The 22436-nt window shown below is 41.2% G+C and overlaps 1 long non-coding RNA gene across 1 annotated transcript; it reads left to right on the top strand.

Moving 5' to 3' along the window:
* The first annotated feature begins 7304 nt into the window (after positions 1-7304).
* LOC144589311 (uncharacterized) lies at positions 7305-21259 on the top strand. The gene is made up of 2 exons (XR_013545365.1): positions 7305-16666; positions 17710-21259. It is a non-coding gene; the product is annotated as an uncharacterized LOC144589311 (long non-coding RNA).
* The last annotated feature ends 1177 nt before the right edge of the window (positions 21260-22436 follow it).

A 22436-nucleotide genomic window follows, 5' to 3' on the forward strand; every position in this document is an offset into this window, starting at 1 on the left:
TCATGTGCCAAACCTCTTTTATTATGTAAATGAAGGCTATAGTATGTACTCAAAGGCAGTGGCTCTCAATTCATCACTTTTATCTTTTAATAAGTCTTATAAAAAGCAAGTCAGTTAAAAACTTAGTTCTATTAATTAAATTTGGTTGTGCACTGCTGAACTAAAAATGATCTCGGTGAAGGGTTCCTACAAAGCCAATAGTTATATATCCCCTTGATTTATCTATGTAATATCTCAGCAGAAACCATCTTGAAAGAATATCAGTCTTTTGTGGCAAGTAATGAAATGAAGGAAATGCACATCCGAAGGAGAAACCCACTTAATCTCTTTCTACGCTTAGCCACAGCAAGGCACATTGAGGTGGTCATAAAGGCATTTCCAAATGATGCATAGGAGTTAGAAGGAGTGCAGCAAATTTCACTCTTCACTGAGACTTTTCACACATATTTATTGGTTTCTGTAGAAGCTTCACTGGTTTTCTTTCTTTTTTTAAAATCAAGCTGTTTATTTACAGTGCAGTCATTTAAAACAAGAGCAAAAAAACACAATGTCAGCAACATCTGTGAAAATCTCTAGAGCAATAAATGTGTCGAATTGTGATGAGATCTAAACCAATGACAATATGGGCCCCAGGGAGGTCTTTCTAGACTGTACATCTTACATTGACCTGAATCATCAAAGACCTCATTCACTTTACATCAGAATGCAATCTCCTGGATTTCATTCCTTTTAAACAAACGAGAAAGAGAGAAAGAATCAGGACAACAATCCTCCCACGCTGAAAACATAAATGCCAGAGGACTACTACAGGGCTTGGTAATCCTTTGGTCAAATAACATTATCCTTGCACTTTAAACTCTAGGCTGTGACAAGCAGGCCACTTTTTATATTCTTTTCTCTAGACCAGCCATTTTCAGCTGTTTTTTTTCATGCCACAGCCATAAACACAATATGAAAGAAACATAGGCCAAATCAGGATTGTATAATTCACATAACAAACTTTATAACGTGGCTTGTGAAGAACTGTTTCCAGCCTGTGGCCCTCTTCAAATGTGCCAGGGTCCCAGACCTCATTCAGAATGGCTCCTCTGGACCAGTGGTTCTCAAACTGGGGTCCCCAGATTTTCTTGGACTACAATTCCCAGAAGTCTTCACCACTTGCTGTGCTGGCCAGGATTTCTAGGAGTTGCTGTCCAAGAACATCTGGGGACCCACTTTTGAGAACCACTGCTTTAGAATCCTGTGTCCAAATGTGCATGCCTTACAAAGGGAAGTAAGAAATGGGTACAGATTGGTATTCCAGAAATTGTGGGTGGAATCCTATTGCTGAATTTATGTGTGTATAAGGGAAACTGTGTCAATTCCTGGCAGCAAAGATCTGCTTGTTAATGAGGGGTAAGTTGTGTTCTTGTGCCTGCACCCAATCATGCTATCTGATGTGTGCCAAGGAATACAACTAGAATTTTTTAAAATGACTTCCAGTTTGCCCTCACAGTTTACATTATTTCCTTCACACAAGAATAAATTGCCAACAAGATTCTCGTCTATTGTCCATGAAGTAGAACCATGTTAAAGTGATTCACAAGTGGTTTGAAAGCATGAGTCAGGCAAAGCCTGGGCTTTATTTAGATTGCCTTTTCTAATCCTCTTATTGGAAGTGAACATCTTTGTTCTTGTTTGTTCATGCCCTGAAAATCCAATGAAATGGGGAAGATATCACATGTCATAAAACAAGACCCACACCTCTTTTGTGTCACCTAAACACTAGCCCTTTCATGGATTGCTGCCTTGTCACGGTGAAGGGGCTTGAGTAATTAAGAGAAGCTATAGACTATGGCATGCAGGGACACCCAAGATGGACAGGTCATAGTGGAGAGTTCTGACTAAACGTGATCTGCCTGGATTAGGAACTGGCAAGCCATTCCAATATCTTTGCCAAGAAAACTCCATGGACAGAAACAAAAGGCTGAAAGATATGATGCTGGAAGTTGAGCTGCTCAGGTCAGAAGGCATCCAACATGCTACTTAGGAAGAGCATAGGACAAGGACAAGTAGCTCCAGAGCTAATGTGGTTGGACCAAAGCCGAAAGGATGCTCAGCTGCGGACACGGATGGAAGTGAAAGGAAAATCTGATGCTGCAAAGAAAAATACTGCATAGGAACCTGGAATGTAAGATCTATGAACCTCGGGAAGCTGGAGGTGGTCAAACAGAAGATGGCAAGAATTAATATTGACATCCTGGGCATCAGTGAACTAAAATGGACAGGAATGGGCAAATTTAATTCAGACGATTATCATATCTACCATTGTAAGCAAGAATCCCGTAGATGAACTGAAGTAGCCCTTAGAACGAAGCAGGGCAAAGGCTAATAGAGTTTCGTCAAGAGAACAATCTGGTCATCACAAACACTCTTTTCCATGTATAGAGGCGACTCTATACATGGAAATCACCAGATGGGCAATATCAAAATCAGATTTATTTCTTCTATTTCTTTGCACTGTTCATTTAAGAAGGCCCTCTTGTCTCTCCTTGCCATTCTTTGAAAGTCAGCATTCCATTTTCTGTAAGTTTATCTCCCTTGCATTTTGTTTCCCTTCTCCTCTCTGCTACAGTATTTGTAAGGCCTCGTTGGACAGCCACTTTGCTTTCATGCATTTCCTTTTCTTTGGGATGGTTTTTTTTGCTGCCTCCTTTACAGTGTTATGAGCCTCCATCCATAGTTCTTAAGGCACTCTGTCCACCAACTCTAGTTCCTTAAATCTCTTCTTCACTTCCACTGTGTATTCATAAGGGATATGGTTTAGATGATACCTGACTAGCCCAGTGGTGCTGATGATCAGAGCCACAATCAGTTCCAGGTCTTGTTTTTGCTGACTCTATAGAGCTTCTCCATCTTTAGCTGCAGAGAATATAATCAATCTGATTTCGGTATTGCCCATCTGGTGATGTCCACATGTACATCACCTCTTGTGTTATTGGAAAAAAGGGTTTGTGATGACCAGCTTGTTCTCTTGACAAAACTCTATTAGCCTTTGCCCTGCTTCATTCTGAACGCCAAGGCCAAACTTCCCTGTTGTTCCTTTTATCTCTTGACTCCCTACTTTAGCATTCCAATCCCCTATAATGAGAAGAACATCTTTCTTTGGTGTCAGTTCTAGAAGGTGTTGTAAGTCTTCATAGAATTGGTCAATTTCAGCCTCTTCAGCATCAGTGGTGGGTGCATAAACATGAATTAGTGTGATGTTGGAAGGTTTGTCTTGGATTCGTATTGAAATCATTCTATCATTTTTGAGATTGTATCGCAGTACAGCTTCTCCCACTCTTTTGTTGACTATGAGGGCTACTTCAGTTCGTCTACGGGATTCTTGGTTACAATGGTAGATATGATAATCGTCTGAATTAAATTTGCCCATTCCCGTCCATTTTAGTTCACTGATGCCCAGGATGTTAATATTAATTCTTGCCATCTCCTGTTTGACCACCTCCAGCTTCCCAAGGTTCATAGATCTTACATTCCAGGTTGCTATGCAGTATTTTTCTTTGCAGCATTGGACTTTCCTTTCACTTCCAGGTACATCCACAGCTGAGTGTCCTTTCAGCTTTCGCTCAAACACTTCATTAGCTCTGGAGCTACTTGTCCTTGTCCTCCACTCTTCCTCAGTAGCATGTTGGACACCTTTTGACCTGAGGGGCCCATCTTCCAGCGTCATATCTTTTAGCCTTTTGTTTCTGATCATGGGGCGTTCTTGGCATAGATACTGGAGTGGCTTGCCAATTCCTACTCCAGGTGGATTGCATTTAGTCGGAACACTCCACTATGACCTGTCTGTCTTGGGTGGCCCTGCATGGCATAGCCCATAGCTTCTCTGAGTTACTTAAGCCCTTTCGCCACAACAAGGCAGCAATCCATGAAGGGGACTGGTCCCATCACCTCCTGGCAAATAGAAGGGGAATATATGGAGGCTGTGAAAAATTTTACCTTCTTGTGCTCCATGATCACTGCAGATGGTGACAGCAGCCACAAAATTAAAAGACACTTGCTTCCTGGGAGAAAAGCAATGAGAAACCTAGACAGCACCTTAAAAAGCAGATACATCACCTTGCTGGCAAAGGTCTGTATAGTCCAAGCTTTGGTTTTTTGCGGTAGCGATATATGGAAGTGAGAGCTGGACCATAAAGAAGGCTGACTACCAAAGAATTGATACTTTTGGATTGTGGTGCTGGAGGAGGCTCTTGAGAGTCCCCTGGACTGCAAGGAGAACAAACTTATCAATTCTGAAGGAAGTCAACCCTGAGTGCTCACTGAAAGGATAGATCCTGAAGCTGAGGCTCCAATACTTTGGCCATATCATGAGAAGAGAAGACTCCCTGGAAAAGACCCTGATGTTGGGAAAGTGTGGAGGCAAGTGGAGAAGGGGACAAAAGAGGATGAGATGGATTGACAGTGTCATTGAAGCTACCAACATGAATTTGACCAAATTCCAGGAGGCAGTGGGAGACAGGAGGGCCTGGCATGCTCTGGTCCATGGGGTCAGACCCCACTTAATGACTAAACAACAACGAAACACTAGATACTTACTCAACAAAGGAGAGATGTGAATATGCACCAGTTTCACTATCCCCTATATTAATTTTTTTAATCTGAAGTTCTTTCTGTTTAAAATATGACATATACAAAGCAAGTTAAAATGAAATTCTCACACATTTACATTGTGCCATGCCAGTGTAAAAGATGAGGAGCAGTAACATCATTTGATACATAGGTATACAGATCCAGACCTTTAAGAGTTAAAGGATCACAATCCAGGGTAAGGATGTGAAAAACTCCCAGTTGCAATTTTGCTGGATTTCTCTAAATCCTACATTTTGATGCATTGTTCCTAATGTGTTCATTTATTTGCAGATTTTTACCTAATGTATGCAACTTTCTCCCAATAACTCAAACATGTTTGTTTGTATGTTTTTTCCCAATTTTTCACATTTTACCTATTTGCATTTTAAAACATGCATCCTGTTTTGTGTACGTTTCATTTCTCCGAAGCACCCTGTAAATTGCATAATTTTACATATTAATCTCATGAAGTGTGTTTCCTTGCAGAGCAAATCGTACATGGTGCAATGATTCTGTGTTTGCAGAGCCAAACAAATCCAGCAAAATTCTTTTCTGTCCCTAGCCTTGAGCAGAGACAGAAGACTCTATCAGTCCCGGTTTTCTTCACGTTCAAGTATTTGTGATCTCAGCTTCTTTTTGTTGTGATTATGAACACATTTTTGAATTTTGACAAATTTCTGTCAAAAGCGTATGAATCCTTACACCAGAAAGTTGTTGATGAGAGATGGTGAACAACTTGTTTGGTGTGCAAACCAGGAGAATCAAAGGAATACAGATAGCACTTCAAAGTGGGAACTGCATTTTGACCTACACTTCAAAGTGCAGAGCATTGTGTAGTATTCTTCACAAAGTGCAATTTGTTCCTTCATTTAGTTCATGGAAAGGTTAGGCTGACTAGTCTGTAAAGTCTAAGATCCTACAGTGAATCCTTTCAGAAGTTGTAATATTCTATAGGAGGTCTTCCAGTTCTTTGGAAAGAAGGCTAATTATAATGATCAGGTAAAATTTGTAAAATGAAATCGTACGTTTGAGTTCTTAAAGGATAATGCTTCCTAGTCCTGTATTTTTATTTTTTATTTTTTGTAATTTGAGCATTAGTGCTACAGCATTGTCTGTTGCTGTGCCTATGTGATGTAGCTCCTTAGACAACCTTCCTCAAAAGAATGACTGGGATGTGGCATGGTTCTGAGGAATCAATGAAGAAATCTGACTTACAGAAATCACTTAACCTTTCTTGAGCCTTCCTATTCTTATTCAGTAATTCATTCACATCCTTGTCCTTTAAGAGTCACTTAGCCTCTCTGGTTGTTTTCCTCCTGCTTCGGGATTTAAAAAGTTTGTTTGATCTTGGTCCTTCCTTGTTTGCTCTATCATCAATTCATATTTGTTTTCCAGAGCTTGTGCTTTTTTTAAAATTTTGTCCTTTAGGCAACACTTCAGCTGTCTGAAGGAAATCTTCCCTATTCTGGTTTTCTCAGAATTACTACTTAAATACTTTTGTATTCTCTGAGAGTCATTCATCCGCTTTCTGATCTACAGTATATCTCAGTAATAGGTAAACTACTGTATAACAGAAGTTCAAATGCGGTGTTGATCTGTGCTGGTGCTGTTGTCTTCCTCAGGAGATGACTCTATCCTTCACATTCCTTAATGGAACCATTCCTACTATTCAGAAGAATGAGGTGGCTACCTCAGGCCACAGACTTAAGATGCCACAGAAAGGGAGCAAACTACTATTATTATTAAACTACTAGCTATTCAATCTGTTTTTATTATACTTTAAGAAAAGGGGAGAGGGTTTTTTCAGATTTTCTCTGCATGTGTCAAAATAATGTAGTTGAGTCTGAGATAATATGCATTCAACTGGTACAAGAAGGAAGTAGCATGTCCTTCTCTGCCTCAGTCAGCAAAGTATCTTGATCTACTCCTATTTCTTAAACACAAACACACACAATCTTTGTGTCATGTTGATAAATAACATACTATACAAGCAAAATTGGCTTTTGAAAAATATTGTAACAAAAGAAGTTAAATAACTAGTCAGAAAAATGCTACCTCCCCTGATTCCTTATTGTCAAGTTAGGAAATGACATTTCAAATCCTTTTCTTCTGAGTATTGTATATCTTTAATTAGAATGTGTGTTACTGTCACTGTTCCTAAACAGTTTTATTAACTGGATGCTGGATATATGAAATTGGGGCCTGCCCACTGTTTTGTCACATGACTAAATGTTCTAAGGATGATCAAATATTATTTCTAGAGTATCTGTTTATTGAGATTTGAGTGTGTGTGTACCCAGTCACTGGAAGTATAATCGAAGATATCCACAATAACATTTTCTCTTTTGGATGTGTCTGTGTTCTGCTTTAAGATTACCCTCACAATTCTGATCATGGGGGATGATAATGGAATTCTATATTATACTGTATTATATTATATTATATTATATTATATTATATTATATTATATTATATTATATTATATTATATTATATTGTATTGTATTGTATTGTATTGTATTGTATTGTATTGTATCATTTGGAGCTTCCAATATTACCATCTGCAGTGATTCTGTAACTGAAGATGCCTGGGACATTGCCTTCCCATGATGACGCGAGACAAGAATTATGGGTTAATCACGGGCCACACTTTACTGAACATAATGTTGCCATCCTTTGGCAAAGGGGGGGGGTCCTGCCATAGTGCGGAATCAGGTGTAAGCACAGAGGTCTCAAAGGACCCCTTAATCAACAAATGGGCAAATCCCTGGCCCCAAGTTTTTGTGGTCTTAAAGACAGTGAGAACCCGGCCGGCCCCAATGTGACCACCCCCAGACCTCAAGCCAACATTTCCTTGTTGACTGTTGGTCCAGGTGTGGCCCCAGCACATCTTTCCCCCCAAGCACTCTAATCGCACAGTCTGCAGCGCTGGGAGGTCAGATGGGCTATAGCTTACCTGAGATTACAATGGGACTTACCAACAAAACCTGTTATATCTGCACTACCTGCCAAAGCATAGTGACTAGCCAAGCTAAGATCCCATGCCCACCATCAAGCCGTTCGAGCTCAGAGAGCAGGCCCCCTTTGATGTCTTCCAAGAAGACATCCAAACCCAAATCGGACAGATGTACACCATCCTTATGGAAAAACTCAAGCCTATCCATATGGATCCTCTGGTGACCAATCACCAATCCAAGGCCGCTGCAGACCGCTCTGCAGACCTCCCAATTAACTCTCCTGTGGGCAGTGTTAATGGAGAAAAAATTCCTGGCATCTCTCCATGCCAACCAAGGTACAATCGTCAATCATATAATTTGCATGGCTGGATACTGAGCTGTACCCCTCTCCTTAGACCACCTTTCTATCATTTTTCTTATGCGGTAATCCAAAGATTAGTCATGGTAGCCATTAACCCTAGAATAAAAGGCTAACGCTGACAACCTACTCTGTATGGTTCCAGGCACCAAACCCTTCGCATTCAGATTCAATCTGAATTGTTGGAGGTACTCTTCCGGTGCCGGCCAAACTGGCTCCAGGTTGACCAGTTTCCTAAATTCCTGGAATTCTGTACTCACAGCTGAGTACCCTTTCTTTGTCCTTGGTGCCAGAGCCAGGCCTATTGCCCTGTCCACGTCTTCATGCCAATTTGCCAGACCTCTGGTGGCAGAATCTCTGGGAACTCATTGGCTCCTGGATCTAACTCTCTGAACCATTCAGTCTGTTGGGACAATAATACAGCAGCTAATCTATTGACTATACCTGGGACATGTCAGGTCTGCACTAAAATGTTAAATTATAAAGCTCATAATGTGAATGCCCTAACTAGCATCATGACCCGTTCTGAATGCGATGTAAGATTGTTTATGATATAAACTTCAGAGTGAAGATGCTGGCCACAGAGACTGGCGAAATGTTAGGAAGAACAACATGGCCAAAGAGCCCCAAAAAACCACAACTACCACCTGATTGTTGCACCAAAACTGCACAACAGAGTTTGCCCACTCTTCTGCCCATAGCCACAATGCGCTGATGATTGGGAAGAATTCTAGGAATGTTAGATCCCTGGTGATACCAGCCTGATGCCAGTCTTCTGGCCACTTGGTGGCACACCAATTTCCCTTGAAATATATTCCGAACCCTAACGAACCTGTGGCATCCGAATGGACCTGAAAGTCTGCCTTAAGCCCTATGTCATCCCTCCAGAAGGATATTCCATTCAACTCCTCTAAGAACTTAATCCAAACCTGTAAGTCATCTCTCATACCCCGTGTATACCTAGTCCTATGCCAGGGGTGGTGCAGCCCTTTCATTGCTTCACATAGCTGACACAGAAATGCATATCCAGGCACCATGCCTCTGTAAGCAAAGTTTAAGTGACCCACAGTCTCCTGAAGCTCTCGCAAAGAGATCTTTTTCCTTTGCAATAGTGATGCTAACCTAATTGTAAGATCAGCTAATTTGGTGTCAGGCAGCCTCAACGTCTGTTGCACAGTATGTGCACACACTCAATGCTGAGGAAAGTCAGGACTGTGGCTGGTCCCTCCTTTTTTTCCTCTGCCAGGGGTAAACCTAACTCTTCTGCTATTGGTTGAAAAGTGTGTAGAATAAATCTACACCTCCCTGTATTCTTCTCACCACAAAAAAGATAATTATAAAGATAATGGGCTGTAAAGCTACAGCCCACCCTACTCCTGAGCTTCCACTCAAGAAATGAGCTAAAGCATTCAAAAGCAGTGCATGAAACAGAGCAGCCCATAGGCAATGCTCTGTCAATATAAAATGATCCTCGAAAATGAAATCCTAATAAATTGATGTCCTGCAGGTGAACAGGAAAAATTCAAAAAGCTGATTTAATGTCACATTTTGCCAGTTCAGGACCCACACCACACTTTTGTACTATGCGAACCACCTCATCCAAAGAGGTGTAACACACGGTACAAAGTTCCCGAGGGATAGCATTGTTAACCGACGCTCCCTCGGGGTAGGACAAGTGGCTTTTTAGGAACTATTCCCAAAGGCAAGACCTTTAAGTTTTCCAAAGGCATACATTAAAAATAAAACACAACAAATGTACTCAGTGGCTGAAATCCTGTTGTGCAGTTATGCAAAAGGCATAGCTTTTAGATGCAAATTGCCATAAGTAAAGAAAACTCTGGAGACATTATCTGTTGCATACTGAATCATGCAATTCAGCATGCAATAATTGTCTATTGAAATTTCTTAATTTATGGCAATTTGATGCTAAAGATCACACCATTTGTTTAACTGTGCAACAAGATTTCAACCAGTGTCCTTTCTTTATTTGTAACATTTCTTTCCCACATTGCCTCTGGTTGAGCTCAAGCTGACATACCTGGAGCAACATTCCCAGCCTTCCACAACTCCTAGAAGTGGACTACAATTGTTGCCATCACTTGTAATTCTCCATATATCCAGAAGTCATCACTTTGGAACAAAATGACCCAGGACACAGTGACCAGCATTGTAACCATGTTGAACTTTCTTGTAGATATTCTATCCAATGGCAAGTGGATAGATTATCCTACAGAGATCCTCCCTGCTGGCATTTCACAAGAAGTGCAAAGTCCATTAAGGGCCTACTTGGGGAATTCAAGCTTTGCAAAGTCTGATGTAGACTTACTTGATTTCCAACTCCTAGACTAATGTGTTGGCTTAAATTTCCTTATCCCTCAGCCCTTGTTTCAATACAATTCTTGGCATGTAAAAACTGGGAGAAATGTGTTAAATAGCTTTTGTGCATATTTTGAGAGGTAAGATATTTAGAATGGCTGTATTTTGTGAGAAAATACATTTCTAAATTTGCAAGTTGATATGGAAATGGGATAGAACAGATTTATGAGAAAAGAAGTGTGAAAGAGAGAGCAGAAATAGATGGATTTTACTATTCTTATGTCCATTTTTTAAAAATTTAATTTGGGAGTTTTGATTTGTGAAGAATGATTTTTATTGTGACTTTATCTACTGATTTTTGCACCAAAATTATATTTTGAGTCACTTAATTGCTACTAAATATGTTATTCAACTATAAATACCTGTACTGTTAGCCACTTTGATCTTTGATTCATTGTGTGAGTGTATGTGTGTATGCACATAAGTGTAGAATGAAAGACTAGGACTTCATTTTGCAGAACTGCTGAAGGATCTTGTACTTCTTCACATATCCCTGAGAGTGACCATAAGAAAGTCCCCTTTAAATTCAAGCGTATGCAAAATCATATTTAAACAGCTATCACCAAAGGATAATTTTCGTGATCTAACTACAGTTAACAGTTCAGTTATGCTTCCTATTAAGTGCATAATTAGGAAGTGTGATGGGTTATTTCATAAGAACAGTGGTGATGCTATGCCAGCATTGGATGGGGAACAATAATTGGCTGCAACATTTTCCTAAGAGAGAGCTGACACTGAACCTTCCTCTTGGTATATCATAGAAGTGAGTACACCCCCTCATATTTTATAAATATTTTAGTATATATTTTCCTGTGACAACACTGAAGAAATGACACTTGGCTACAATGTGAAGCAGTGAGTATACAGCTTGTATAACAGTGTAAATGTGCTGTCCTCTCAAAATAACGCAACACACAGCCATTGATGTCTAAACCACTGGCAACAAAAGTGAGTACACCCCTAAGTGACAATGCCCAAATTGGGTCCAAGTAGCCATTTTCCCTCCCTGGTGTCATGAGACCCGTTAGTGTCACAAGTCTCAGGTGTGAAGGGGGAGCAGGTGTTATCACTCTCACTCTCTCAGACTGATCACTGGAAGTTCCACATGGCACCCCACAGTAATGAACTATCTGAGGCACAGTGGCCAATACCATACAGCAGTTTAACAGGACAGGTTCCACTCAGAACAGGCCCTGCCATAGTTGACCAAAGAAGTTGAGTTCCCATGCTCAGCATCATATCCAGAGGTTGGCTTTGGGAAATAGACGGATGAGTGCTGCCAGCATTGCTGCAGAGGTTGAAGGGGTTGGGGGGTCAGCCTGTCAATGCTCAGGCAATACACCACACAGTGCATCAAACTGGTCTCCAGGGATGTTGTCCCAGACAGAAGCCTCTTCTAAAGATGATGCACAAGAAAGCCTGCATAAGGTCTGCTGCAGACAAGCAGACTAAGGACATGGATTTCTGGAACCATGTCCTGTTGTCCAATGAGACCAAGATCAACTTATTTCGTTCAGATGGTGTCAATTGTGTGTGTGGCAGCAACCAGATGAGGAATACAAAGACAAGTGTGTCATGCCTACAGTCAAGCATGGTAGTGGGAGTGTCATGATCTTGGGCTGCATGAGTGCTGACAGCACCAGGAAGATACAGTTCATTGAGGGAACCATGAAAGGCAACATCTACTGTGACATACTAAAGCCAAGCATGATCCCCCCCCCTTCAGAGACTGGGCTGCAGGGCAGTATTCCAACATGATAACGACCCCAAATACACCTCCAAAATGACCACTGCCTTGCTAAAGAAGCTGAGGGTAAAGGTGATGGCCTGGCCAAGCATGTCTCCAGACCTAAACCTATTGAGCATCTGTGGGGCATCCTGAAACAGAAGGTGGAGGTGCGCAAGGTCTCTCCCACCCACCAGCTCTGTAATGTCGCCATGGAAGAGTGGAAGAGGACTCCAGTGGCAACCTGTGAAGCTCCGGTGAACTCTATGGCCAAGAGGGTTAAGGCATTGCTGGAAAATAATGGTGGTCACACAAAATATTGACACTTTGTGCCCAAATTGGACATGGTCACTTAGGGGTGTACTCACTTTTGTTGCCAGTGGTTTAGACATTAATAGCTGTGTGTTGCGTTATTTTGAGGGGACATCACATTTAGACTGTTATACAAGCTGTATACTCACTGCTTTATATTGTAGCCAAGTGTCATTTCTTCAGTGTTGTCACATGAAAAGATATACTAAAATATTTATGAAATGTGAGGGGGGTGTACTCACTTCTATGATATACTGTATATAGTAATTGTAGCACACTGGTGCTTCTGTTAGTTTTGGCTGCTTGTGTAAAACATCTGAGCCCTCTTTAAGGAAACAAATACAGTGGACCCTCTACTTACGGAATTAATCCGTATTGGAGTGGTGGCTGCAAGTCGAAAAGTCTGTAGGTCGAATCTCCTTTGACCTACAATGCATTGAAAACCGATTAATCCCATAACTGGCAGTTTTTATTCTATTTTTGTTCCATTTTGGTTTTTTTCTGGTCTGTAAGTCGATTCTCCGGCTGCAAGTCGAATCTAAATTTTGCAGCCAGAGAAGTCTATAACTCGAAAAGTCTGTAAGTTGAGCCGTCTGTAAGTCGAGGGTCCACTGTATGAAATGAATAGAGCTCTCTGGGGTAGATGGGGGGAGGCATACTAGGCTCCAAGGGAAAGAAGGGCAGGGAAACAACAGGGACATGTATGGAATTGTACCACAATTCAGATCTGTGCCAGGGTAGCCTGCGAGACTTGTATAATATAGAGAAAATACTGTCACCTGTTAAGGAGATGAAAGAAAAAGCAGGGAGCTGTATTAACTCCAGCATCTTCTCCAGTCTCCTGCCTATGTCCCTGGCACTCTGGCCAAAGTGCCAATTGGAGGTTTTCCAGCTAGGGTTTCAGTTGGGGATCATCTTTGGTGTTCAAGAGAAGTGGGTGGTGGGGAGAGTAAAAACAGGCACATTCAGCTGGGATTTCAAGGCATGACTGGCTCCTGAAGCACCAAAAAGTGCTCTTTACCACTTTCCCTTTTAGTTTTCCATTGCTGGGAATGTGAAGGGAGATTGCAGTAAGCTACAGAGATCCTATACTGCTATCTAATCTCCCTCTTGCCTGAGTAGCTCCACACCTGGACTGAGAACCCTGGCAACCCAGATTTGGCCTATAGACTGGAGTTTCTCCTATCTTCACCTGCAACCCGGATGCTATCTGTGTTGTCTGCCTGTCAACAGCATCCTTTTAAAATAGAAAAATTAATTGTCTGTATGCTTATTTCTGGCTCAGATGTATTGAGGTAGGAAGCTAGTTCTCTTAGCTATGGTGGAAGGCCAATTAAAAGCCCTTCAGATATGTAGTTCTAAAAGAAGAAAAGAAAGGTGGGATTCCATATTTTATGAACATAATAATTTATAATTATACTGCATTCATTTGTTTGTTTGTCTCAAAATATTATCACAATAACATGAACTAGAAATGTGAAGTATTGCAGGGATACTATTGACCTCCAAGCTTAAAACACTTAGATGGGTTACATTTTAAACAGGGCCCATTTCATGTGTCTGCTTGCTTGTTCCTGGAGATCCCCAAAATTGTAAGAGCTAGAAACAAACAAACAAAAAATTGCATAGATAGTACCAATTTCCTAATTTAAGTAATTGGCTATGTTACATCTTAGAACTGGCTCCCGCAGAGCTACTTCTGTTTGCTTTTTTGTCCCAAAAGATCTCTGAACAGCAAACAATTAGAAACACAAACCTGTGAATTGGTACTACACTATTCCTAACTGAAATAACTGGATTGATTATATCTTAAAATCAGTTTTTCCAATGCCTTAATTGGATTCACAGGTAATTAGCTTTTAGTAGCACTCATCACAAGAATTTGTTGGACTCTTCTGTTATGCTCGTAAAAAGGGAATGAGTTCCAGGCTGGAGAAAGTTAGAGAGCAGGATGAAAAAAAGAATGCGGAGGGGCAGAGAAGAGAGAGGGCCCAGGGCATAGTTTGGAACTCTTGTGTTTTTAACATGGAGTAAGTACTAGAGGGGAGAGTAAGAAAAGGTAAGAATGGGAGTGGTGGGATACTATAGGGAGAAAGAGGTAGAGACAGCACACTAGGGTGGAGGGTAGAATTAATGAGAGTAGCTAGCTAGATATGTCAGTGAGTTAGGCACGGTGTCTGAGGAATTCTTGGAGAAATTAGGAGCTGGCATCAAAAAACAAAACAAAACAAAAGCCATGGACTAGTTAGGAGTTCAATTCCCTATTATGCCTACTGGCAGACTAGCCAGACTTTGTAGCCTGGACAAGTTACGTAGGCCTAAAGCACCAGAAGAAGAAGGGAGTTGTAAGCTGTTCTGAATACTCTGTATCTAGAAAACCTGGCAAAGGTAGTAATAAGTCAACCTGACAGCAAATAATGATTATAAAACTTGGGTACCTTGCTGTGGAGCCAAAGAGTAAGAGTTCAATTTCTCACTATGGCTCCTGAGGGAGGAGCCAGCCTATGTAGCTCTGGGCAAGCTACCCAGTCCTAGAGTGTTCCTTGAAGATGGAGAGGTAAACCATTTCTGAGTATTTTATACCTACAAAAACACTGAGAAGAGTTCAGTAAAGTCAGAATTGACGTAACAGTGCTTCAATATTTCACGGTCCACTGGTGAGCCCTGCTTTGGCAGAGCGGGCCACCATTGCCTCCTATCGTGGAATGTTTGGAATCTTGTGAGAGCAACCCGGGAAGGGAGGAGGAAGGAGTGACTTATTTAAGGGAGGTATCCCCCTCCCTTCAGCGTCTTCCTTTCTGGCAACAGAGGAGGATGGAGCTCTGCCATTTGGATCATTTTCAAACTGTGTCATTCTTCACTACTTGGAAAGGGGGATTGCACTAGCACACGGTTTGATTATTTTTCTTCAGCTTTCAATTATTCAGAGCTGATTGCACAGAAGAAGTTGATTTGGTTTAGTTTTATTGTTGTTGTTGTTTTTTTTAAAAAAGAGAGAGAAAAGGGCCGTGCGCTTTAGAGTAAGGAGGTGCGGTCACTTAGGCCAGGCCAGGCAAGGGACAGGGCACCCGCTAAGCTTTTGAGAACTGTGGGCAAAATTGGAATTGAGATTGCAACTAATTGTTTTATATTAGGATACAGTTTTATAAAGACAATAATTATACGCAATTAAAAAGAGAGAGAAACAAGGGGAGAAGCTTATTATTACTATTAGAGGCCAGCAGGTTCATGTGGGGTCATGGGACACTGCTAAGTGAGGAGATGCAGAACCCTCACGGCCAGCAGGAGTGGGCTGCAAGAGATTAAAAATAAAATAAAATAAAAGTTCTAATACTGATAATTAATTAATTAATTAATTAATTTCAATTAATTAGACTGAGGCAGCTACATTTCACTTTAACAAATAATTGTTTCACCTTCACATAGAGTGGGGGTGGATCTTGATTAGTTACAACCCATTGGAGATAGGACAAAGAGTTCCTGAAGGTCCTGCACATGGTAATAATAAATGAATAAATGAATGAATAAATAAATAGACAAAGTAGACAGGCAGGCAGGCAGGTATATAAACAGATAATAAAAAAATAAAGAAGGAGATAAAGAAGGTTACTAGAGCCTGGGTAAGAGCCAGGGGAGACTAAGTAGAGGGGCTTTGGAAGGCACTTTATATTAATTTCCATTATTAATGAATCTATTTTTGAGGATTACTAAGTGTTGTACAATAAAAGTTAATTGGTACTAAACTTGGGGTGAGCTTAGGTGGTAGGACATAACCAACTGGGATGTTAGACATGCATAGAGGACTGATTTTGTGTTTGCGTAATGGCTTCTAGGAAGGGCCAAGGTAATAAGGACAAACAACCTGCTAAAAAGCGTGTAGCTCCTCAAGTTTCACCTCCTCAGTCATCCTTGAATGAGGAGTTGTGGCCTATTCAACAATAGGTGCAGGACAAGATTTTGGTTTTAGAGGCCAAAAGAGCGGCACAAAGGGTTACACTGCATAGCGAGCCACAACCACACTGCTCCGTGAGAGAGGCCAAGAGCCATAGGAGAGCTAAGTTTAAGGCCATGGTGGAAAATCTAATGTCTCACTTTGCTGCTTTAGAAGCTGATTGGCAGGCCTCAGGGCCATCCAGAAAAGTATCAGATGTCTCAGCAGTAACACCTCAGCATCAGAGTGAAAACGACGATCAAGGAATGCAGACCCCAGAGGTTGATGAGTCATCTGCAGTGGCTAGAGGTTGGCAGGATGGAGGGGAGGAGTCTGCAGCAGGTTACCAGCATGGCAGGGAAGAACATGATGCAGCAACACCTCTAGTAGCAGGTGAGTTGGTGGTTGTACTGGACACCCTCCCAATATTGTCTGCCTGTCCATGGCTGAGCAGTGAACAAAGTAGTTTACCACTCCACATGACACACGACATACAAGGGTATAGGGAACCAGTTAATGCTTGGCCAAGTACAAGCACACCAGTAGGTACTTGGGCTGCTCCCTATCCACAAATTACCTTCCCAGAAGCACTGGGTTTGAAATCAGGTGTTGAGGTCTGGCCCTACCCATCGGTACCTGACACTGGCTACAATTCTGTCCCTTTAAAGCCTCTGCCTTTTGGGGACCATGCCATGCCATTGGGCAATCATCTCACTCCAGCTACTAAGGAAAAAAATGATTATGAAAAGATAACTATGTGCACTTGTTTGAGCTCCTTAACAGAAATGTAGACAAGAAGGAACTCAAAAAAGAGGATAAAAGGGAGAAAGAGAAGTGTGGGAGGCAGAGACTGGAATGGACTTGGGCAAACTGGCTACCTGGTTTCCTCATTTATGCAGGGGTGGTGGTGAAGGTACAGCCATGGAGAGCTCAGTCAATGTTTCAGTACCTTGACTTGATCTACAGGGCATATGTAGACTTCGCAGGGCAGGCTTGGTTGCTTTACAATTAATCGTTCTGTATGAGAAGTGTGATTCATCCGAATCTACGTTGGGATGAACCCCTGCCAGGCCTCTGGTTGCAATATATGACACCAGCCAGACCAATACTGCAAGCTCCAATATTAAATGTATTTATACAATTAGGAATACTTCAAGGGAAATATTACAGACAAGAACATTTCAGCCGACAGAGGTGTTTCTGTCTCCAAATCACCCCTTTCACTATGACCAAAATCTCTGAAATTCAGGCTGAGATCTACTGTAGACGTCAGTAGCAATTCAGGGACATCATTCTGAAGTGAACAGAACATGGATTGCTGCTCAGATGCTTTGTAAGATGGAAGTTCAGCTAGGATAATTATTAGCCATTATAATCACAAATGATTTGATTTTAATGTAACAATATATTGAAACATATTTTTAAATGTTCCTTAGGTAATGATTGCCAAAGCCAGCCGCTACTCACTGTTTGAGATAGAGAAGAAAATGCCACAGAAATACTATATTTGGAAGATGTGAATAAATGGATGTGAACATCCACATTACTCAAAACTATTGTGAAATATTTAGGTCAGGCAATGTTTTTCCCTCATGTGATTGAAAATGGGTCTAATCCTGCCAAGTTGCCTCAAGCAAGTCTTTTAATTGCACTGGGAATCTCTCTAGAATAAAGTTTCCAAAAGTGCAGTTTTGGATCACACTGTGTTTGGAAATATTAAGCAATAAGCACATAATGTAGCAATTTATGGTGTTAATAAGAGCCTATAAATTGAAGAGTTCTTCAGCTGAAGAGTTCCAGGTCAGGTTGCTTGCCATTTTAGAGCAACAAAAGATATGCTTACTTAACAGACTATTTTTCCTTAAAGACATTTCATAGGAAATCCACAGTCACAAAATATATCTTTGCACTGTATCATGGAAAATCTAGTCTCAGACAGAATCCAGAGTCATTGTGAGACAAGTTTCAAGGTGCCATTAGTGGAGAATCATTGAAAGCTTCACAGAGAGGCTGAACAAAACTTCCTGGGTCAAATGTAAGGGATCTACCAATTTCCTGTTTGTTCACATCCTGTAAATCCACTGTTTGTCTGCTTCCTTGTTACCTAGACTTTCACTTTCTTTTTTGCTATTCCATGCTAAATCTTTGTCCAAACATTCTTCCCATAAAACATGATGTTTATCATATCCAAATGTACTGAATTATCATTTCTATTTGAAGTATATACTTCAAATACCATGGTACAGAATGCAGCAACTACTTACCCTTTGAAATCTGTCCCTAAAGCTTCTTTGTTCAACATGTTTCTTCCAAAGGGAAGCTACTGAGTGGGAGTATATCAAGCACTTCACTACACAATCTCCTGGCCTTGACAAAGACAATGGTTTCCGCTGCCATTATATATACTAATTCAACCATCTATGCTCCAATCAGATCCTGGTCATCATCAATGTGTTGAATTAATCACCACCTATTGTCCATTAAAGATCTTTACCCAAGACCAACCTGCCCTATGGTTGTCCTCCTTAGCATCCTCTCTGCCAACAGTTTTAAAGCTCCTCCTATAGACACAGCTATTGTCTGGATAACTCGGTGTTTTGGAAATCTGACTGTAGAGGCAGAGGCTGGAAGTTTGATTCCCTGCTGTGCCTCCTGTGAGTAGAGCCACTCTGTGTCGCCTTGGACAAGGAGCACAGTCACAGAATGTCTCCAGAAGAAGGGAATGTTGTTAGAGACACAGCTACTCCATCTGCAGAAATGTAACTGGATACCAGAACGCTTATGAAAAATAATAGCTAATGAGTGTTAAAGCTGCTACAAGACTTTTTATTTCTCTTTTACTACAAGAGGCTAGCATGGCTGCCAGTGAGATTATATATTTCATACTGTGGTGGTAGGTGGTATTGTTTTGTTTAGTTGTTAAATCATGTCCGACTCTTCATGACCCCATGGACCAGAGCACGCCAGGCCCTCCTGTCTTCTACTGACTCCCAGAGTTTGGTCAAAATCATGTTGGTAGCTTCAATGACACTGTCCAGCTATCTCATCCTCTGTCATCCCCTTCTCCACTTGCCTTCACACTTTCCCAACATCAGGGTCTTTTCCAGGGAGTTTTCTCTTGTCATGATATGGCCAAAGTATTGGAGCCTCAGCTTCAGGATCTGTCCTTCCAGTGAGCACTCAGGGTTGATTTCCTTTAGAATGAATAGGTTTGTTCTCTTTGCAGTCCAGGGGACTCTCAAGAGTCTCCTCCAGCACCACAATTCAAAAGCATAAATTCTTTGGCGGTCAGCCTTCTTTATGGTCCAGCTTTCATTTCCATACATCGGTACTGGAAAAACCATAGCTTTGACTATGCGGACCTTTGTCGGTAAGGTGATGCCTCTGTTTTTTGAAATGCTGTCTAGGTTTGTCACTGCTTTCCTCCCAAGAAGCAGGTGTCTTTTAATTTCATGGCTGCTGTCACCATCTGCAGTGATCATGGAGCCCAAGAAAGTAAAACCTGTCATTGCCTCCATATCTTCCCCTTCTATTTGCCAGGAGGTGATGGGACACGTGACGATTATCGTAGGTTTTTTTTATGTTGACCTTCAGACCATTTTTGCACTCTCCTCTTTCACTCTCATTAAGAGGTTCTTTAATTCCTCCTCACTTTCTGCCATCAGAGTGATATCACCTGCATATCTCATGTTGTTGATATTTCTTCCGGCAATGTAAATTCCGGTTTAGGATTCATCCAGTCTAGCCTTTCACATGATGTATTCTGCATATAAGTTAAATAAGCAGGAAGACGATGTGCAGCCTTATCATACTCCTTTCCCAATTTTGAACCTACCAGTTGTTCCATATCTACTTCTAACTGTTGTTTCCTGTCCCACGTATAGATTTCTCAGGAGGTAGTTAAGGTGGTCAGGCATTTTCATTTCTTTAAGGACTTGCCATAGTTTGCTGTGGTCTACACAGTCAAAGGCTTTTGAGTAGTCAATGAAGCAGAAGTACATGTTTTTCTGGAACTCTCTGGCTTTCTCCATAATCCAGCGCATGTTAGCAATTTGGTGTCTAGTTCCTAAGCCCCTTCGGAATCCAGCTTGTACTTCTGGGATTTCTTGGTCCACATACTGCTGAAGCCTGCCTTGGAGGATTTTGAGCATAAGCTTGGTAGTGTGTGAAATGAGTGCAATTGTATGGTCATTGGAGCATTCTTTGGCACTGCCCTTCTTTGGATTGGGATGTAAACTGATCTTTTCCAATTCTCTGGCCACTGCTAAATTTTCCAAACTTGCTGGCATATTGAGTGTAGCACCTTAACAGCATCATCTTTTAAGATTTTAAATAGTTCAACTGGAATGCCATCACCTCCACTGGCCTTGTTGTTAGCCAGGCTGGTAGGTGGTATAGCTTGTGACATTAGAGGGAGAGGAAGAAACCAGATAACTCAGCCACACCTCTTGGTCCTCACTGCTCTACCAAGTCTATCTTTCTCCCTTCATCTTATGGTGGATCTTTTAACTTACCAGATGTGATTGCCAATCCAGCCACCTCTATTTTCCATGTACCATGATGTGGCGCCTAGATGTGTAGTCAATAACAAAGTCTTGGAATAACATTTTGCCAACCATGAAAAAGACAAAAAGTTAAACAGTTTAAGAAAATATATTTAAGAAAGAAAAAATAACCCAACTGTAGAACAGATAAACATAAGATCAAATAAAAAGAACCAGACATAAATAAATACAGCTAAGCCTATTCAAGATTTTCATAATATAACCACTGCTTATCAATCAAACATATTCCAGTTCTCTCAGCTGTCTACATGCACTACTCTTAACTTCTTTCAGTAAGAGAGTGTTCTTTACCTCTACTTCCCCTCAATTTTCCAGGACTTTGACCCTCCTGAATCTTTGACCTTCTGAAACCTCATTTCCCTCCTTAAGGGTTAAGTTCCTAAGCTGACCTTTTGGCCCTCTTATGAGCTCATGTTCTCTGTTAAATGGTTGTTGTGGGTTTTTCAGGCTCGTTGGCCGTGTTCTGAAGGTTGTTCTTCCCAAAGCCAACTACACCAGAGCACAGAGTGCTGTCCTCTGAAGATGCCGACCACAGAGACTGGTGAAACGTTAGGAAGAACAACCTTCAGAACACGGCCAAAGAGCCCGAAAAACCCACAACAACCATTAGATCCCGGCTGTGAAAGCCTTCGCGAATATATTCTCTGTTAAAGCTAGATTCCTAGCATTCTTACTAGTTTCCTAGAATCCTAGGCTGAACTTTGTCAATTTTCTTGTCCCTTATAGCTTCTAAAACCAAAACCCTATCCAGCTGATAACCCTCCAGAGCCAGACATATAATGGTCAACAGTTTCATTCCCTCACATTTGCATATAAGCATTATTTTTTTAAAAGAATTTCATAATAACTTGGGTGGGACAACAATGCTTAGCATTTAAATTAGGACTTCCAACTGCACCCACAAACACTCTGAAACTTTCCACTGAGCTCATTCAATTGTGTTTAGAATTGTCTGGTCAAAATCTAATTGCCAGTCAAAACTAGAGTAGACCCACTGAATATATTGCTAATGGTGAATCAATACTTCCTTATATCCCACTGACTGAACTGGTTGGAACTAGTAGCTAGACAAATCTTTGTGCACCCAGTGTGTGTATGGAATTTTTGTCAGAATCTAGGATGACTTCATTGCCAAAAAACAAAACAGATCTTCAATTACAATCCACAGGGAAGGATGTACTATTTAAATATCCTAGCCAATCAGCATGTCAGATTAATTGGCCTGTGTGTAAGGATTTGACTTGGATGTCCTTCTAGGTAAGACCTAGATGCCACATGTAAAGTCTTATCTTTGTTTTTTTAAGACTCAGGGCACCTTTGGACATTACTTTTAGCCTTGTGGGAGCTTATGTAATGCAATGCGGTTCAATTGTGTCTGAGCTAAGAGAGAAAAAGCCCATGCCATGGCTTTCCTCCCCTATTACCATTACTCTTCCTTGGGCATAATCAGAAGTCTGGCATGAATTCCTCATTTTTACCTATATAAAAAGCTCCCAATTGCAGAAGTTCCATAACCATATTCAAAAACATGTGTCACAGTGGGCATGACCTCCCTTACTTCCAGGTAGGGTGGGTGATTTACCATGCACCCCCACTTT

The sequence above is a fragment of the Pogona vitticeps genome, chromosome 4, assembly GCF_051106095.1.
Source record: "Pogona vitticeps strain Pit_001003342236 chromosome 4, PviZW2.1, whole genome shotgun sequence".
Classification (NCBI taxonomy): domain Eukaryota; kingdom Metazoa; phylum Chordata; class Lepidosauria; order Squamata; family Agamidae; genus Pogona; species Pogona vitticeps.